The sequence below is a fragment of the Lepisosteus platostomus genome, chromosome 19 (assembly GCF_059453375.1).
Source record: "Lepisosteus platostomus isolate fLepPlt1 chromosome 19, fLepPlt1.hap1, whole genome shotgun sequence".
NCBI lineage: Eukaryota > Metazoa > Chordata > Actinopteri > Semionotiformes > Lepisosteidae > Lepisosteus > Lepisosteus platostomus.
Genome location: NC_142629.1, coordinates 3,075,899 through 3,093,838, shown reverse-complemented (window position 1 = coordinate 3,093,838; position 17,940 = coordinate 3,075,899). Strand labels below are relative to the sequence as shown.

The window sequence follows — 17,940 nt, the reverse complement described above, 5'->3', positions numbered from 1 at the left end:
CCTATCCTACAGGAATCTCCCAACTGAAGCGCCGAAGATATTTGTTCACTGTGAAACTTTGCTGTTGTTATTTCCTGAACCATTCTTGGTACAAAAACTCATTACACTATCCAGATCATGATGTCGTGCACGACACAATACCTCGGCAATGCCTGGTGTCATTTGGAAATTCATGCAGGCCTACAGAGAAGACATTCTGCATGTAGTAAACTAGTCATGGGCTCTTGATTTAAGCTCAGGAGGTGTTGTGAACTGAGACGCATTATTGGTAAAAGCAGTTTGTAATTACTGTACATGGCTGAATTTCCCATTAAAAAGTCAATCATTACATTGCCACACTCAAGTGAAAAGTGATTTTAAAAGGCAGGCTTGATATGCGTACAAGAAAAATCATGACCACTTACCACCACTTACAACCTGAAGGTCTTAGGTTTAGCATGTAAAATCTAACAATGAACAATATTGTGTCCTTATAAAACATTTTGGATCTGAAAGACACTTCCCACAATCCATAATCTAGACTTTTGTACAGTACATATATACAGCTTATAATGTTCAGATACTGCAGATAGAGATACAACACATGGAATATTGCCACCAGACACTTGTCCAAAAGCTATTCAAAACAATCAATTCCAGCGACAACACTTTGCTTGAAATCCCATTGTTTCTACCCCTGCAGAAAACATTTATATTCATCCCACTGTCCCAGAATGTTCTGTGTGACAATGAGCAGAGACCTCTGTGTGGGAATTTGCAGTGGAGCACAAATATCAGAATGTCCACACAAGCTCGCCTGCTCACAGCACTATGTATGCCACACTTCGCTGTCCCTGAAGGAGTGAAAAAATTCAATACCAGGCTAAGCCTAAGAAATAAAAGAAATGTCAAATTTAAACAGTATCTATTTTCACATGAGCCTCCTTGAGGCAAAACGTTCTTGTAAAGTATGCACTATTTACTTTTCAAGAGGCCTGCAGGATCCAGTATAAAAACATTACAGTCTTAGGGGTTACTTGACAATTAAATTAATAATATTTATGGAATACTACACTGGGTCTGGTGTGTGTCTGTTTTTTGCACCCTGACATAATACAGTACATAAGCACCAATATTTTTTGTGGCGATAGATTTCAAAAAGATCCTGGACAATGCAATTGGGATGAATTGTGCATCTGTATATGAGACCACAAATATAGCACAATGGCATGAGGCCATGTCATACGAAAGATATGTGTTTGAGTGCTTTTCTTGGAAACCCTAAGCATCAGGCTTCAAAAAGCAACTCTGCAGAGGATAATACTGAGGTCTGGTACTGTTTCCACAGTGTGCTGTACACCCTTAAGGCTTCCAGGCAGGTGTACAGGCTCTCTGTATCTTAGACACAAGAACAGACGTCAGTGTGGGCATCTTGCATCTCTTGTATTTAACTGAATCAGCTCTCTGGAGAGCCGACTGCTACTCGGTGAAAATGACATATAATGAACTCCAAACATAGAGACACCAGAGCTCACGATACCTGAGAAGGCAAATTGCATTTGTGTTCATCTGCTTTTGTCACATTTGCATCCGTGAAAGGAATATGCGTTCATGCAAACGTTTGCAGTGCTAAAATGGCATTATGCTTTGCACCAATTCAGGGGATCGTGCTCTCAAAGGTTACTAGGATCAATCAATCAATCAATCAATCAATCAAGCAATCGTGGTTTAATTATCAATGCACGAGCAGTACAGCATACAGCGGGGTTGTCATCAGTGAAATAATTTGTCCGCGAGCTTGTTAAGAGGGATAGAAGAGTTGAAGGACAGGAATTTATAGGGATTAGATTAACATTAGGATACAATAAATTACACAATTGCAATTTCCAATACAATTTACAGATTGTGCGACAGCAACACAAGGATAGGAGGTATTTAGCGCTCTTTGTAGGTGTCCTGAGAGTGCAAGTGACAGGAGGGCGCCGGTGCACCTGTCAGTTCAAGGAGGTTGCCTATTCGCCCGCGGCTGTTTGGGTAACTGCAGGCGTCTGTTGTGGTTGGCTGTTGAGCAGTTTTACTGCCTGGGGGAAGAAGCTGTTATGAAACCTGGTGGTCTTGGTGTGTATACCCCGGTACCGTTTTCCAGAAATTAAGGAAATTAGGAAATTTAGGACATTAACAAGTGAAGTCAAGTATGGGCAAAAAAAATTTAGGCTATATTGTGATGGAACAAATAGCCATCTGTTGCAGATACAGTGAATGGCAGATACAGTAAAAAAGTATCAGGACAAATTAAATTAACAGATTAAAAATGTCCACGATTTGAACATTTTCAGAGCAGGCTTCAGCAAGAAAAACTACAAAGAGTATATGTGCTGCAATGTAGTTGCTTAAAACACTGCCGCTGTTTTAAGCTGGCAATGCGCACACAGCTGAGAGATGAAGGCTGTGCAGACACACTGGCTAGCCACTTAACAGCAGAGAAGGACCTCTCATCCTTTTACTGCTAACTTGTAAACTAAACACCATCAAACAACAGCTTTCAGGCCATCATTAATCTCAATTTGTGCAGAACAGCTCCAGCAGTGTGAGCAGGTCCAGAGTGAAATGCATATCATTGTTTTGTAACAATAAAACCCATGACACACTTTGTGTTTAGGATGGAGGTGTTAACTACAGAGGGCTCAAATGAGATTTGAAATGTAGTGTCGGAGGTTTACTCCATGTGTAATCATCATAACCAAAATGAATCATGACACCCCCCTCTCACCTAGAAGAAAAAACGCAATTCTGTTCCAGGCAATAAGAAAATTAACAGGTATTAGTTTAGAAGTTGGGGACAATCATTCTTTATCTTAGAGTAAATGTCAGGAACTACGCTTAAGAAATAGAAGCTTCGCAGGCAAAAAATATTGATAAAATGGAAAAGATTTATCTATGATGCCAAGTCATAAAATTAAGCAACAGACTGATTTTCTTGCCATGTTCATATAGCTTCTTCTGCACTGCAGATTGATTTTACAATATTGTTTTCCATTCAGTGGTGTCCAAAGGATACAGAAGATTGATATTGACTGTTTGTTGCCATTGTCATATCTTGTTTTGTTCGTAATTATAAAATCTGTTGGATTTGTTATGTTTGAAAGGTTACTCAAGTCTATATTTAGCAGCCTGCTGCAGCAGTGCAGAATCTAAAATCAGGAGCAGATAATGTGCACGTTACCTCAAATACAGAGTGTACTGTCTCTTACAGCAATTCTCTTTTGATTTTGTGATTGCAGACATTTTATTTCACTGCCACTTTCCTCTTATTTGAGAAGCCTTCCATGCTCCTTCATAGGGAACCAGATTTGCCCCTGTCTATTGTGAGATGCAGTGATAAGGCCTTGCCTGAGAACGTCAGCCTTTGCATACACCACAGTTACAACGGGATTCCTCTGAAATAGTCTTAGGCAAGATGCACATCTGAATAGTTACCTGGAGGATTTAATTCCTGGCATGGAAGCCAGCAGCCCCTGCACGCGTGATGCTTTGGTGGAATTTGGAGTAACCCACTGCAAACTGCACAGTCTCAAACTACTGCTGGGAGGAGCATAGCAAGTGTTTTGAAAACACACTTTGGACAGGTGAACAGCAGAGAACAGGAAAGGAAGGATTCAAACCTAACCTGTTCTAGATGCATGGTTCACCTGTTACATTTTGAGCGTGATACACAAAAAAAAGGGGACATGGGGACTCCTTAACTTAATCTTGCAGATTGGTAGCAGAGCAGGTGCTGGGAGTACGGATGAATCTCTAAGGGGCGGGGTCATCTCGTTTGGGCCAACCACATTCTTCACATTCTCACCAGGAAATCACTGAGCTAGCTGCACCTGGAGTCTACCGCTCCCTATAAAAGCAGTTTCCGTGGCAGTCAGAGGCTGTCTTTTACACAGACCCTCATGGTTGAGAAAAACTGTGAGCATTTTAAGGACGATATGGAGGTTGGGGGGGGAGCCCTGTACAACTAATTGCAGAAAGATTATAGCTGGGTGATATTGGCAGCGGCCTTGGTCGTTCTCCGGGTCAGGACGCCGGTAAACAAGAAGACGGTTAATGAGCGCACCTGGCCAACCGGACTCGACCGAGTGAGGCTCTTGCCACTGCTGTCGGGGGGGAATTAGACCGCTACAGTACATGTGAAAGACCCCTTGCCACTCGATCGGAAAGGGGGATCTTTCACAAGGTCCAACATAAAGATAGCAACAGGAGCCCTTTCTTTTAGAAGATGCAGCCGGACCAACTTATGCCTGACCAGGCTTCTCAACTAGTAGATTTAAAAACTTGCTCTAAACGTAAAATATCACAGCCCAGTGTTAACTCCTGCTCCTTAGCTCTATGGATAAGGTGCTGAAAATCTAGCATTCACTGCTGCTGAAAGATCCACATTCTGCAGTTCAGTACTTCAGCCCACACAGCTCTTTCCACCTACGAGCAGTTCCAGGGGAGTAATGCAGGAGACCAAGTTATATTAAGTAATATTTTGGCATGTGGACAGATGCATATGTTATATGTAATTGTGTTCATATTGCAGTGTTGAAATGCATACATATTTCTAGTGCATGTAAAAATGCAGTTTGAAATAACTGAACTATAACTAAGGCTTTAAAAATCTCTTTGCAATGAGCACTCCACTCAGGTTTCACAGATAAAGATAAAAATTGTCAATAAGAAAACAACTGGCTCTTTCTGAGGATCAGAGTGTCTAATTGATGCTACTTTTCAAGAGCAACAACCGTTTTAAGAGCACAGCGGCAGGAGAAGACCCAAAGGGTGTTAAATGCCTCATTACTCTGAATTACAGTTGTGATTTTCTGCCCAATCTCTTGGCTTCCTTGTAAAAAAAAAAAAAAAAGAAGTTATGTTTTAGGGTTTGGCAGGATGGAATACGAGTAATGGCCTAAGAATAAGTATAGTATTAGTAAAAACTGATTTTTACAGACTTTTAATAGCCAATCAGTATGTATTAATCAGCAGCAGATTTCTACCTCTGAGGTGTTTGGAAGAATCTGTCTACCAAACCAAGCTTGTTTTCTTACTTTTATGTATCTCTACCTTTGAATGCAGTTGATGCTGCCCTTCCTGACAGCTCTCCTTCTGTGCTGAGGTCAGGTGGAGACGATTGGGGCTGAGTAGGGTCATAATGATAGTTTGCGTCTCACAATTAATCTCAGCTGTACCAGAAAGGAAACTGAACTCATGAGCCATGCAGGGAAATACAGTCAAGAGTTCTGTTCATAGAAACGCCTCCATGACAAGGGATCACTTTCATAACAAAGTTAAAAGGCAGGTGGAGACTGTTATTCGAATACTTATTTTCTTCCTCGGGTTCTAAATTTAAAAAGGCATGCACAATTCTGTCAAAGGAACCCATTGTAAAGACGCCCATCAGAAAGCAGACACAGTGTCCGACTGTAGCTCTGCCCTTGCACCTCCTACGGCCTCTGATCTCATCATGTTTCCACTGGTCCGGGACTAATCTCGCTAATCTACTTTATCTTTGACCTGAAAAGTCCTTTACAAGTTGGTTAAGCAGATGAGTTCTGGTCTCCTGCGGAAGTGCTTGAGAAGGAAATGTGGGGTTACAACATGATGGGGTGAAAGAGAGAGCTGGTGAAATGTGTCTTTGCAGTTTCAGGACCAAGGAGAGCAACTGAGATGGCTGGTACTCTCCAACACCGTTTGTCAATTAGACAGCTGTAAGAAAATACAATGGGTGTTGCTTTCCAGTGCTGATTGCTTCATGTATATGCAAAAACAAGCATGCATTCGATCTTCTGTGTTAAATATGAGGGAGTACGTACAAGACCAAATCGCAATGAGTCCAAATCTTTTAGCCAGACAGCATCAGATGTGAGTTTACAGCTCCAGGGAAAGTGCCAGGGAGCAAGCAGTGCTACAGTGGCCACAGTCCAGGCTGCAAACCATATGTCACTTCTGCGCTTTCTTGACATGGTGGGAGTACTGAAAAGCTGATCACAAAATACTGCTAAACGCGGAAACAATTACATAAGCATATTGCAAAGACATGCTGCATGCTTTAAAAAACTTAGTGTTTTGGGAGTGGATTGTATACAGTAAGGGTACATGCATACTTAGGTGTGCCAGCATTCAACTTTCCACATTGGTGTTTGTGACGCATGTTGATGTCCACGGTTTCAGCTCCTCCGTCAGAAGAAAAGCTTGCCCAGCTTTGTCAGAGAAAATGTGGGTGCAGCCTGTTTTCTGAGCAGTTCTAGGGATAGGGGTGCTGCAGTGACGGCCATATTGACCTTTGACCGGAGGTGGGGCAAAACCAGGAAAGGCTTCAGGACTTGCATCCAGATCAATTCTGTATTTATTGAATGTAGCATTACAGTTCAGTGAACAAACTACGTTTCACAATTTAGAAAGGTTGGTTGTGCCATCTTTACAACCATTTCAATGTGAGATGTTAGAGTCTACTAACAATATGAAAATATTCAACTTTATTGCTATTAGGATCAGACTCGTTAATGCAATTTGTTAAAGGAAAAATGCATTCCTGCCATCTCTTCCACCTTCAATGACAGACAGGAGCTACGGTATTTACTTTTCACAACACTGGTTTGATTTTTTTACAGCCTCACAAGAAGTTTTGACCTTGTCTATAGTCTGATGTTCTCATTAAATCTCAGGTCTTTGGCATCGGAACATTAGTTAACACTATTGTCTTTGTCTGTGAATGTTTTGCAGGCCGTTCATTCTGAAGTCTTTTGTGTGACGACTGTCACTCAGGATTGTCTATCGGTAGTATATCATGCTGAAGAATCTGGAAAATATCTCAAGCACAAGCACTTTCAACTGCAGAGGATGGAAACAGCCCACTGAAATCCAGAGATAACAAGGAAGACACAGGGCCTATTCTACAGCCTCTGCTAGAGAAACTCTTCACTGATCTGGACCAATGATGAATATTTTAGTGTCCAGAGAGTTTTCTGTAAGTTTTTATAGACGGAGCCTCCTACTGTTCATCACCTACAGTACATACTGTACATAGCATAATAGTGTAGCAAATGTCGTTTAATGCAGGAGCTTGACTATTGTAATCTAGGCTAATGTAAAAGCCCAAACCTTTGACATTCATTTGCTAAATTGAAAGGACAGTTCAGGTTATCATCGCTGAAACAATTTTGTAAAACTGCCTTACTGTTCTGTGCCAGTGGAGTGGCAGAACAGCCGTAATTAAATGTTTCCAGAGCTGTTGGCAGGCTGGAGTAAGGAAGCCTGCCCAGAGGGGGGTGTATAGGATTCCCCCCCGTGTGCCCCCATCTTCTCTGCCTCTTTACCAGCTGGTGTAGCCCGCCTGCTGGGGTCAGGCCCCCGCTCACAGCCAGCTTAGGATTCACTGTTGACAGCACGAAACATGGGGAACCAACAGAAAGCAGAGCGCTGTCAAACTGAGGGCTGGTCACGGTTCCCCCCCGCCCCAGTCCCCATACCCCCCCATGGCAGATGTTTTTGTTTTCCGTTGCTTTCTTGAAAACCTCATCAGGCTCTTTAGCTCCCTAGTGGTCGTAGCGAGGGAGAATCAATGGGCTTGAAGCATTTACCCAGCGCAGACCCTGAAGAGACTCCCGCTGCACGCAAAATCCCACACTCGTCCGTAACGTTCGAATGGGATCGCGTGTTCTATCAGGAAGCGAGGGGGGGAGAAAATATCCCACCAAGCGAATCAATACAATTAGCTACCTTGCCCCCAAACAGTGCTTCATGTTTGCATTAATCATGCAAGAGCCAGTATACAATTTTTATTTTCTAGTCCAGCATTGCAGGCGTTAGGTCATGCTGCTGGTAAGTAAGCCTTCTCCTAAGAGGAGAGTGGCATGTGGCGTGACGCATGTTTGTACCGGATCGCACTGGCCCTGGAGGGAGTGGGAAGGCAAAAGGATTTCAGGCTTATTTTTAGAGGAACTAGCTTTTTAATGGCAGCAGAGGCTCTCACTTATACGGGATGAGATCACTGTTCTCTTTTATTCCCACTTTCAGATGCTTTTGAGCGGAACCCCTACATTTAGTTTTGACTGATTTTTATCGCATGGGTCCATTTTTTTTTTCATGCTCTCCAACATCTTTCATGATGTTCCAGTAATATACCTTACAAGGGAGATTATATAATGTGTATATAAACAATGTACCAGTCCAACAAGAGACATCACTTTTGCATACAAGTGAAAGTATCTCTTTGGAGATTCCCATAGGAATCGACGCCTGTTGGGCTCTTTCCGAAAAGCCATCCCAGCTGACTTGGGGAACGAGGCAGCACCTTGCCCTGGACCAGGTACCAGGGACAATATCTCTGGTAGGAAGGAGGAAACTAGATTCAGGCTGAGGAAACACTGGGAGATGTGTAGTATTAACTGCCACACCACTGACCCACCCAGGATAGAAATGATGATTAGAAAAAAGTAACTAATTCTTGGATGCAGGGCTGTACATCAAAACTTATACATCAAGAAACTGAATTGCCACTTTCCGTCCTACAGCATATGCATGTATTACATTATTATTGTCTTTAGAACCCAGCGCATTTCTATGTTTTGCGTTAGGTGTTGTGAAATATCTCTTGTACAGACATTTTAGTTCTTTAGCTACAACTCTGACTGCTACTTCAGTTCCTTGTGTTTTGGTTTTGTGAGTCTGGCTCTTTGCCTCTCTTTACTATCGTGTCAACATGAACATGTTTTGTCCGCTGTGGTCTACCCTATAGGCCTGACAGATCTCCACCCTCCCTGGCTTCTCCTGTTCAGCACACTTGGGCAGGTTGGCTACAGACGTGCTTTAAACGGATAGAATGTACCATAGGTTTATTATATATTATAACCTGCTTGTATAATAGGTTTCAATTTCAATGTCTGTTCATCATGCTTAACAGTCCATGTGACAAAAGGCAATGTTTCATCTTTTTTTCCGGACACCAACAAGACATGAACAAAATCTAAAACTGGCCAGTCTGCTACCCCGCCTGAAGAAAGTGTAGAAACTCTCTGAGGAGGGGTCACTGATGATAACACCCACTGTAACACCATCCCTTGCTTTGAGTAAGTGCATAATTATGAAGACGTGAGTGATATACTGTATATTTTTCATAGCCCAAGACACCACACTAAAACAAAAGAAATCCCCTTCAATAAATGCCTATGAGTCTGTCCTTGGTTTATCACTCACTCCTCCTGCCTGTCTCCTTGAGGCACTGTTTTCTCCAGATTAGTACACCAGTCACTCCATTTCCACAAAGCTGTAAATCAGCTCAATAGCTTACAGAAGGAATGATCCTACTGTAAAGTGCGCTAAAGCCACTGGGCTCCATTAGGTGGGTGTTTTTTTCCCAAAGTGAGTCCTCATTCTTCATCTTTACCAGCACTTATTGAGGACTCTGTAACGACCATCAAACATATTGCCTCTTGCTGCCAAATAATCCCTGCATGTTCGTGCTACCCGCTGGTTGATGGCAAATGCAAACACAGGGAAAAAAAAAACAGTAAAAAGCTTTGAAGAATTTTGCATGAAAACGTTTAAAGGGTGGCAGTGTTCTTGGGCTACACGGCACATATCCACCTGCACACTGACAATGACAGCAGAGCAAGGGAGGAATACTGGTGGATGTGGCTGCTTTTCAGGTTTCTTCAAATGCTTTGGCCTTCCTTTCTCACCACAATGAGAAATATCAGTGTCTTTGTACAAGCAATGGAGCTTCTGCCACGTTTACAGTACAGTAGATCTTCAGCTGTTCACAGGCTTGGCACTGTCTTCCTTGTAGTAAGAGCGTACCTGACCTCACACAGTCACAGGTCATAGTCCTGGGGCTCAGAGAGTGAGTGTCATGCACTGGCTGATGAAGGTGAATTGCCTTGCAAAATATTTAGCATGTTTAAATGTTCGTCAGTGTGCCAGTGGATCAGAGTAAATATTACTGTCAGTTTCTCTTCTGCAAACTTTTAGAAGGTCTTCTGTACCAATATATGGCTAAACATCATTAAATGGCCCTTTTAAGGGTGACCTGGGACAGCTTACTGGTTAGTGATACTGACTCTTCTGATCCCCCTAGATCTCTCTGCTGCCTTTAACTTCATTGATCATGTCTGTTACTCTTTCATTTAGGTCTCCTCAGAAAATCATTTACCAGCAGTGTGCCACAGGGTCTAGTCCTGGGCACTATAATCATGTTACTTCTGGGTGACCTTCATCTATTTATCACATAATATACTTCATATAATATTCCTAAAGTGTACCGTGTGTTTTCACTTCTTCGTACAGCTCCTGATTGAACAATCAGTTCTAACAATTATCTGACTATGATTTCAACAGGTTCAGACAGGTGTTAAACTACCCGAGAGTGAATGTAAATGAGGAACTTTACAGTACGTATGACACCCAGTCCATCCCGCTCTCAAACTCTCTCAAATGTCTTGAAAGAAACCAGGGTATCAGTTTTGACAACATGGCCACACCTCTTGTTTCATATTCTCACACGTGATTGTGGAAAGAAGGATCTCCACAAACAACGAAAAGACAGAGCTAACTAGATGGTTTGAAGCCCCTTTAACTGCTTGAAAGAGTTAGACAGTTAATCTGTGTTTAACTGCTGCCTGTTAAGACAATCTGCAAATTACTTTAATGGGAATTTTCCAAGTGTGCAATTGCTTTTTTTTCCTATAGGTCCAGCTCTTTCTGTGGAAGCAGACGCCCAGAGCTGACAGACCTCAGGCTAAACTCAGTGAGCCTGCTTGCCTGACTGGGTCAACCCCTAAATTTGTATTTATGCCAGATCAAAGCTGGACTTCTTCATGCGAACATTTCTGATATCGCTGTAGTTCACATGAGCCAAAGAGGACCATGAGAGTAATTGTTCAAGGATCTAGTTCGCTGTTGGGAGATTATAGAGGAGATGAAATACAGTACCCTGAAGAGCAGTGATGTACAACTTCATTAAACAATTTTCTCTTTTTCACTCACTCATATAAGGCATTAGAGAAGTAGTGGCTTTCTTCAAGTTCAAGTAGACTTCTTGATCTTATGTTTTCTTAAATCCACCCTCTATCTTTAACTTTTTAAATCTGAAACGGATCTTATAAAATTAATGCTTCAGCACCTTAATGGGACACTTACATTTGTGTGAAGACCTGGTTTATAGTATTTTTACTGAAGGAACCATAACATCCTCTGATATACAGTATACTGTATGGTTCTGAAATGAGAACATCTTCACTGAAAATTGGGTTAAATATACCCTCTTCATAAAATATCTTGAAATTATAGTATGTAAAGTACTGTTTGGTATTCAACATGGTCTTGCACATAGTTGAAAAATTGATAAATCTATGATTCTATTATTAGAATATAAAATAGTATTTTTGTTTCAATGTACTTCATACCATATCTACTACAAAAATGCCACTCTCCATTGGGATTAAATATATTTTATTTTTTGGTATTATATGGTATTGACCTTTCTCATTTTATTAGTTCATGACCATATTTCAGGACAATGAGCAATAAATAAGGTTAAAAGACCCATGGTTTTGTTTCTCTTAGAACAACTTAAATGATGTTAGCATCTTTCTTGAGGATTGTATTTGAGTAATTCTGTAAGTATACAAATCTACTGCAGTTTCCACCAATAACTATCAGGCAGAAGCAGTGTATTATGATGTTAAAATTAGTGCAATTCCTCAGCAGCGTGATGTAATTCAACAGCAAGATGTCCGAAGGCTACATTACCCCCAATGTACTGCAGTCAAGTCGCTTATCATTCGAGGAAGTTGTGAGGATAAGCAAAGCAGGACTCCAACTTTCTTTACTGAAACAGGGTGAGGCATCACAAATTAAAGATTATTTTAATTGCTACTGTATATGCTGGCATTTTCCTTAACAAGATCTAAAATATTGTGGCGGTAACTTGTTGGAATTCCACCAAAAAGCAAATAAATTGCACCGAAAGTCATACATTGCACTATTAATTGTAGCCCGAAGAACATACTGTAGATCTCAAGGTACATCTTTCAACGAATCCATTGCAGTGTTTTTTTTTAAATCAACTTAACTTACAACCCCTTTAAAACGCACGGCTAAACATCTGTGAATGGCTGCATCACCCCTGACATGCAGTAAATCACACGGACCACATACTGTACATTTTAAAAACACGAGATGCCTGGAGGACGAAGGGGGATTCATCTAGCAAATGACTTCTGTTCAGCGGTTCATCCATAGAATTCGCTGGGGAGCTCGCTTGTTGTGGTGCGAACAGAGCAGGGACTCGCAATACTAAAAGGTTACATCATTGGCGCTTAACTGGTAATCGCGTAATGTTTCATCCCACCTACCATCGCGTAAGGTTTGATAAAACATAAAGACGTGTGCAGCATATATACACATTCACAGCATCGCCAAAACAGAGGTGTCACAATTCTTTTTTTTCAATGGAAGAAGGCTAGTGCCAGTCCCATCACAAAGACCTCGGGGGTCTAGTTCTAAAATCTCTATTCGGTTTACAAATCCGTGATGCGCCAAACACTTGACAACGTTGAATTAATTTCATCTCGATTCCTGGGCTACCTACTGTATATTAAGACCATGCCTTCATGTAGGAGCTCACTTAAACCGCACATCATCCTTTGGAACATCAGAATTTGTGTTTAAAAGACCAACATCATTCTTACCTTTCTGTTAAAATAAACGCATGTCCATCGTCGGTACTAGGGATCTCTGAGGTGTAATTACGTTTTTCCACAACCCTGCAGAGCTAGCATTTGGTAAAAACAAAAAACAAACAACCCACCCCGTTATTTTCTTCCAGAATCGAAGAAAGAGTGGAAAAATCCTATAGCAGTACAAAGGAGGAGGGGAAGGAGTGAACACACTGTCTGTTCTCTTTGTACATACAGTAGTGTTGAAATGTCGGGATTATACAACATGCGGCGATCAAGCCCTAATAACGAAATCTAATTCCTATTCATTGAATGTTCCATCGCACACAGCTTGCCTCCTACACACACACACACGCACACAAACAGACCAAACCCATTTAAAGAGATACCAGCATTCATATCAATAATTCATGTCTTCGGGCATCTTGCTATTGAATTACATCACGGTGCTGTGGAATTGCACTAATTTTAACATCATAACACACTCCTTCTCCCTGGCAGTCACTGCAGTAGAAGTTTGCTAACATGACATTTAAAATAGGAATTCCAATTAAAGATTACATTTTAATAGCAATAATTTGAAATACCATATTTAAAGGCTGCATTATGGCTACAGATGTAACGCTGTCCTCTGATAGTGCAAAATGGATTCATCATATGAAATCTCTAATCATGGCCTCGCATGTCTCATGATTGCTTGTCTTGAGAAGATCCATATCCTTTCAGGGCTAAAGATTTATGCAGGCTCTGCAGCATGGAACATTGTGTAATGCTATAGTGTAGTAATACTTGCAAGACATCTCAGTAGAAGACTGCTTAAATTTTGAGTTGCTTAATTTCAGAGTGCATTTGCTTCATTCCACTCTCGAGGACACTACAGTATACAGCCTCCTGAGTCAGACTATTATTGAGATCTCTGCTGGTGTGTCACCTATAATCTCTAAGAATTACAGAACACAAACAGGATTACGCTGATTGTGATGTTGCTTTCTCTCTTTCACTTGATCGTCCCAAAGCACCAATGCAAATATACAGTATATTTATGATGTAGAACACCAATAGTATTTCTATCCTAGCGATAGTTGGACCAGTGCAGGTTTTGGTATTGATGAGGCATATGACTGTACCAAAAGTGTCAGACTTCCTAAAGTGTTGGGCAACCCTTCACACACCCCTCACTTTCAGAAACCAGGGACTCAAGCTAATTTTCTACATTGGATACATGTAGAATGTTCTTGGAATCTTTTACAGTTGATTACATAAGACATTCACTTCATTGAAGGTACAATTGCCTATACTGTACATCACTTGCAGCCTGGTTAGAAGTATTACAGTTATGCAGCTGATCAAATAAGTAGACCAACTATGCAATGTTGACTAAGGGTGAAACACAAACCAGAAGACTCTCCAGGAACAGGGTTTGAGACCCCTACTCTAAAGTGTGTTCAGTATAGTTTATATTCCATTCCAAAATCATTCCACTATCTTGGAAGGGTCATGGCTCAGAAATGTTCACCTAAAACAGCAAGACTCTTCTGAAACATCATGCAGCATGTCCCCGATATACAAGCGTAAAAGCCAGCAGTTTTTTAGAATCCTGATAAAGAAATGTGAGCCTTGAAGTTGGCCGTCTACAGGGCCTACCAACGCCTTTGTTGTTAGATCAGTGTATTTTGGTGCTGTGTGATTTTTAAGACTATCTGAGGCTCCAGAAGCCCTCATACACAAAGATTAAGGGTGCAACAGAATTCCTTGGCTGTTTGTGGTGGCCCCTTATTCCTGCCCATAGCTTGGATGTCTGCAATGTCCTCTTCTTGGCTTGTTATGGTTTAAATCCTATAGCACAGAACTCTGCTGCCAATCCAGACGAAGGCAGAAATATAGCCCATCCACACTTCCGCTTTGATCTAAAGATTAAATAACCTGGGGTTGAATATGCCACTTATTTACCCACCTTGTCCCTCCCCCAGATTCCCGGAAAACATTTCCACATGCCTGGTTACCTGCTGCTAGCAATAATCCATACCCTGGAATCCTTCAGGGCTACCTTTACATAGTTTGTTTTGTATGCAGCGAGCATCCTGTAACACTCACCACAGAGAACCAGAGAGCGGCCGAGAGACACAGAGCTTTCTATTTATAGCTCACACAGTCTGTTCATTCTCCTCCCCCCCTTCTCGCTGGGCAGTGCTACACAACAGATTGAGAAATCCTATACGCCTATTAGAGTCCTGCTCTCAGTCCCACAGCATCAATAATAGAGGGATTTTTTTTAGAGGGGAGAAGAACTGCACCTTTTAAATAATTCACGACCGACTGGAACCTTAGTTGGCACAGCTGAAAGAGAGGGGTCGGCTGTGTGCTTTCTTTACTGCATGTGTGTGCCGTTCTATGTTTGTGAAACCGGGGGGGGGCACGGTTGTATTTCTGGTGAAAAGGACATGTTTGTGTCAAATGAGCACCATGCCAGGAGCCATCACATTGTGAGGAGAATCCAAATTTCAACGCGCTGCATTGAGCCATTTTGAAAAACTATAGGGCGCTAAGCCCGCTTCTTTCAAGGGAGGTGCATGTTCATCTGTAGAGCGAAACGCACAAACTCATTTTGTGCTAGGAAGTATATGGTTGTACTTTATTCCAATGTTATTAAAGAGTTTTGCTGTCCACGCAATAATAGATTTATTCCGGTTTTCCAAGCTGTTTGAGTCCGGATCTAATTCTACTTGTTATTATAGTTTCAAAGCATCATAAAACAATGTTGAGGAATTCATCACAATAACATGTGTGTTACAGGGGATACTTCCTTGCAGTGGTTATAACTTAATTAATAAAGTGTTTAGTCAATAAAACCAATGCAGTTGCTTTATTTCTCTGTCTCCGGGCTACAGATAAGACATTTTTGAGGTTGTCCTGAACTCCAACATAAGTTCGCTGCGACTCCTACATCCGCTCCCCTGCAAAATCTTCTGTTTATCAATGACATCGTCTGGTTTTGATTATACTATAATCTGAACCAGGGCTGTAACATTCTTCTGCAATGGCGGTGAGGGAGACCATCTGGACACGAACGCATCATTCGTTCGCAAACTTTCACCCTGCTTCTTTGCTCCCGGAAACAACTGGGAAGCGATTATGGATTTGTGAGGATTCCGTGTTTTCTGTCTGAGTCGTTTTGCAGTCCCGCACTGTGATCCCTTGTTTGTTTCTTTGAAAGCTGTACAAGAGGCCGGCACCTTTTTGTTTTCCCCTGTTGGCTTGATTTATTCTTGAATCCTGTGACCGTGCTCACTTGCTGAAAAAGCCCAGCGGGCAAGCAGGGGCGAGGGTGGCTGCCCGCGGACAGGACTGATGCCCCGGCACTGCTCTCCCTGGCTGCGGTGTCGGCAGCCGAGAAAGAGGAAGGAACGGGACACGATGAGTCTGCCGCCCAGCTCGGAGAGCTGGTTAGGAAGGGGTATTGCCCTGGTCCACAGCCATAACCACTTGACTTGACCATGTGGTGGGCGCTCAATGCACAATTTATTAAGCAAACAGATACAGATCAGAGTGATGGCAGCCATCTTAAACTGTGCAAAAACTCTGCATCTCACGCCTCCATGAGTCCAATCTGCTACTTGACCCTGATGTCTTCATGCCCGATTTTTCAACTCTCTGAATTTCATTACTCTACCCTTGCTGTTATAACCCTGATTTGGATCCCTCGATGACATGTCAACATGCCCAGTCTGCCATGATAGCAGTTTGCTTTATTTCGCTAAGCGTCTTGGCCATGACATAAAAAGCCATTCAGCTAGCTGCTCCAAGGACACACTGCACTGCGGATGACTCAGACACAGCCGTTGCCATGGAGATCAGCTTCCTTTGCAAACAGTCTCCTAGTAACTCTGGTTGCCAGGTAACTGCATATATATGTGTGTGTGGGTATCTCAGTGTGCCTGTTGTTATTTTACTTCCACTGGTTTGGACACAAGACACTCTTATTTTTAGATCCTCGTTGTAGAACAATGTCCGGGCTATTTTCTCACTTGTTTCCCTTGAAGAGAGCTGATTCAGTTCAGAGAACCTTCCTGGAAAGTCTGTTTTTAGCAGAGTCAGAAAGCAGTTGGTTCTCGGCCTGAAATGAACATTTTGTGCACAAACGATGCAATCTTACCACAAGGTGCTTTGACTCCAGTAAGCACGTGCACGCAAGGCATGCAGATATTAATTGGAGTCATTTTAGGAAGCAGCACGCTCCGAAGGCATCAAATAGCTTCTCACTAGACCACTATTGGATGCTTTTTAAAGACTGCATTATACTCTGCAAGGGAACTTGACAGAATGGCCTTCTTTCTCTGTGACAGTTTATTCAGAGGATAATTAAAAGTAAATTCCTGATAGTTCCAGGATGTGTTCTTGATAGGGTTCACTGTAAAATGACACCATCCTATATGTTACTTTAATTAAATATCGTGTCAGTTGTGATCATTATATGCTGGGAAAAAATATTGCTGCTCTGGGATTAATCCAGGGAAGACCGACCAGATACATTCAGGGACTTAAAGGAACATCTGAGCCTTTTTAATCTCTTAAAAAATACTATAAAGGGACCTGGCCTCAAGTATTCAAAATCCTCAAACACACTTGCCAGATCCACCCACTGGTCCCTAGAATTAGCAGCAATCCTCGGCTCAGAGGACACAATAGGCAGCTACAGGGGAGTGCGTCTGAAACTGAGAACGCTTTTGCAGAAAGGGTTGTGGGCCTGTGTAATTAATTGCAGGTCTGCAGTTGAAAGGTCATCCACGCAGGCATGCTCAGCTCCAGCAGGGCTTTCTCGCTTTGTGTCGGAGGGATGGAGCCCTGCCTCCCTCTCAGTCTCCTCTCCCGGAGAGCTCCCTGTATAAACAGCTTCGCCTGGGCCGTCTCCCTTGCCCCTGGCGGTGGGGTGAGGGGCTCTTTGGAACCAAGCCCTGGCACACAGGGCAAATGCTCAGAGAGCCGGGCACCATTCTTTTCAAACAGACAAGTAAACAAAGGGCAGTGTGATGCGGGCAGAGCCCCCCCCCCCTCCCCCGGTCTGACAATTGCGATTTTTCTGGCTGGTTTTTCATTCATGCCTCCTGCTCCAGCCCACCCACAGCCCTGTCCACCTACGGCAGGAGCCCCTCTTCCGTGGGATTGACGTCAGCGCTGACGCACGGGGCCCAGACTGGACTGCAGATCAAAGGCAGCCATGCGCAAGGCCCAAGAGGAAGCATGTTCTACTGGCAGG

The 17,940-nt window shown here is 42.5% G+C and overlaps 1 protein-coding gene across 2 annotated transcripts in view; it reads right to left on the bottom strand.

The window, feature by feature from the left end:
- Positions 1-13,047, bottom strand: part of fbxl16 (F-box and leucine-rich repeat protein 16) — a 30,249-nt gene extending 17,202 nt beyond the window's left edge. Inside the window, exon 1 of one of the 2 annotated variants that reach the window (XM_088613130.1) lies at positions 12,699-13,047. The gene's annotated coding sequence lies outside the window, so the exon portion shown is untranslated. The remainder of the gene's footprint in view (positions 1-12,698) is intronic. The other variant, XM_088613132.1, reaches the window with a different exon arrangement.
- Positions 13,048-17,940: the final 4,893 nt, after the last annotated feature.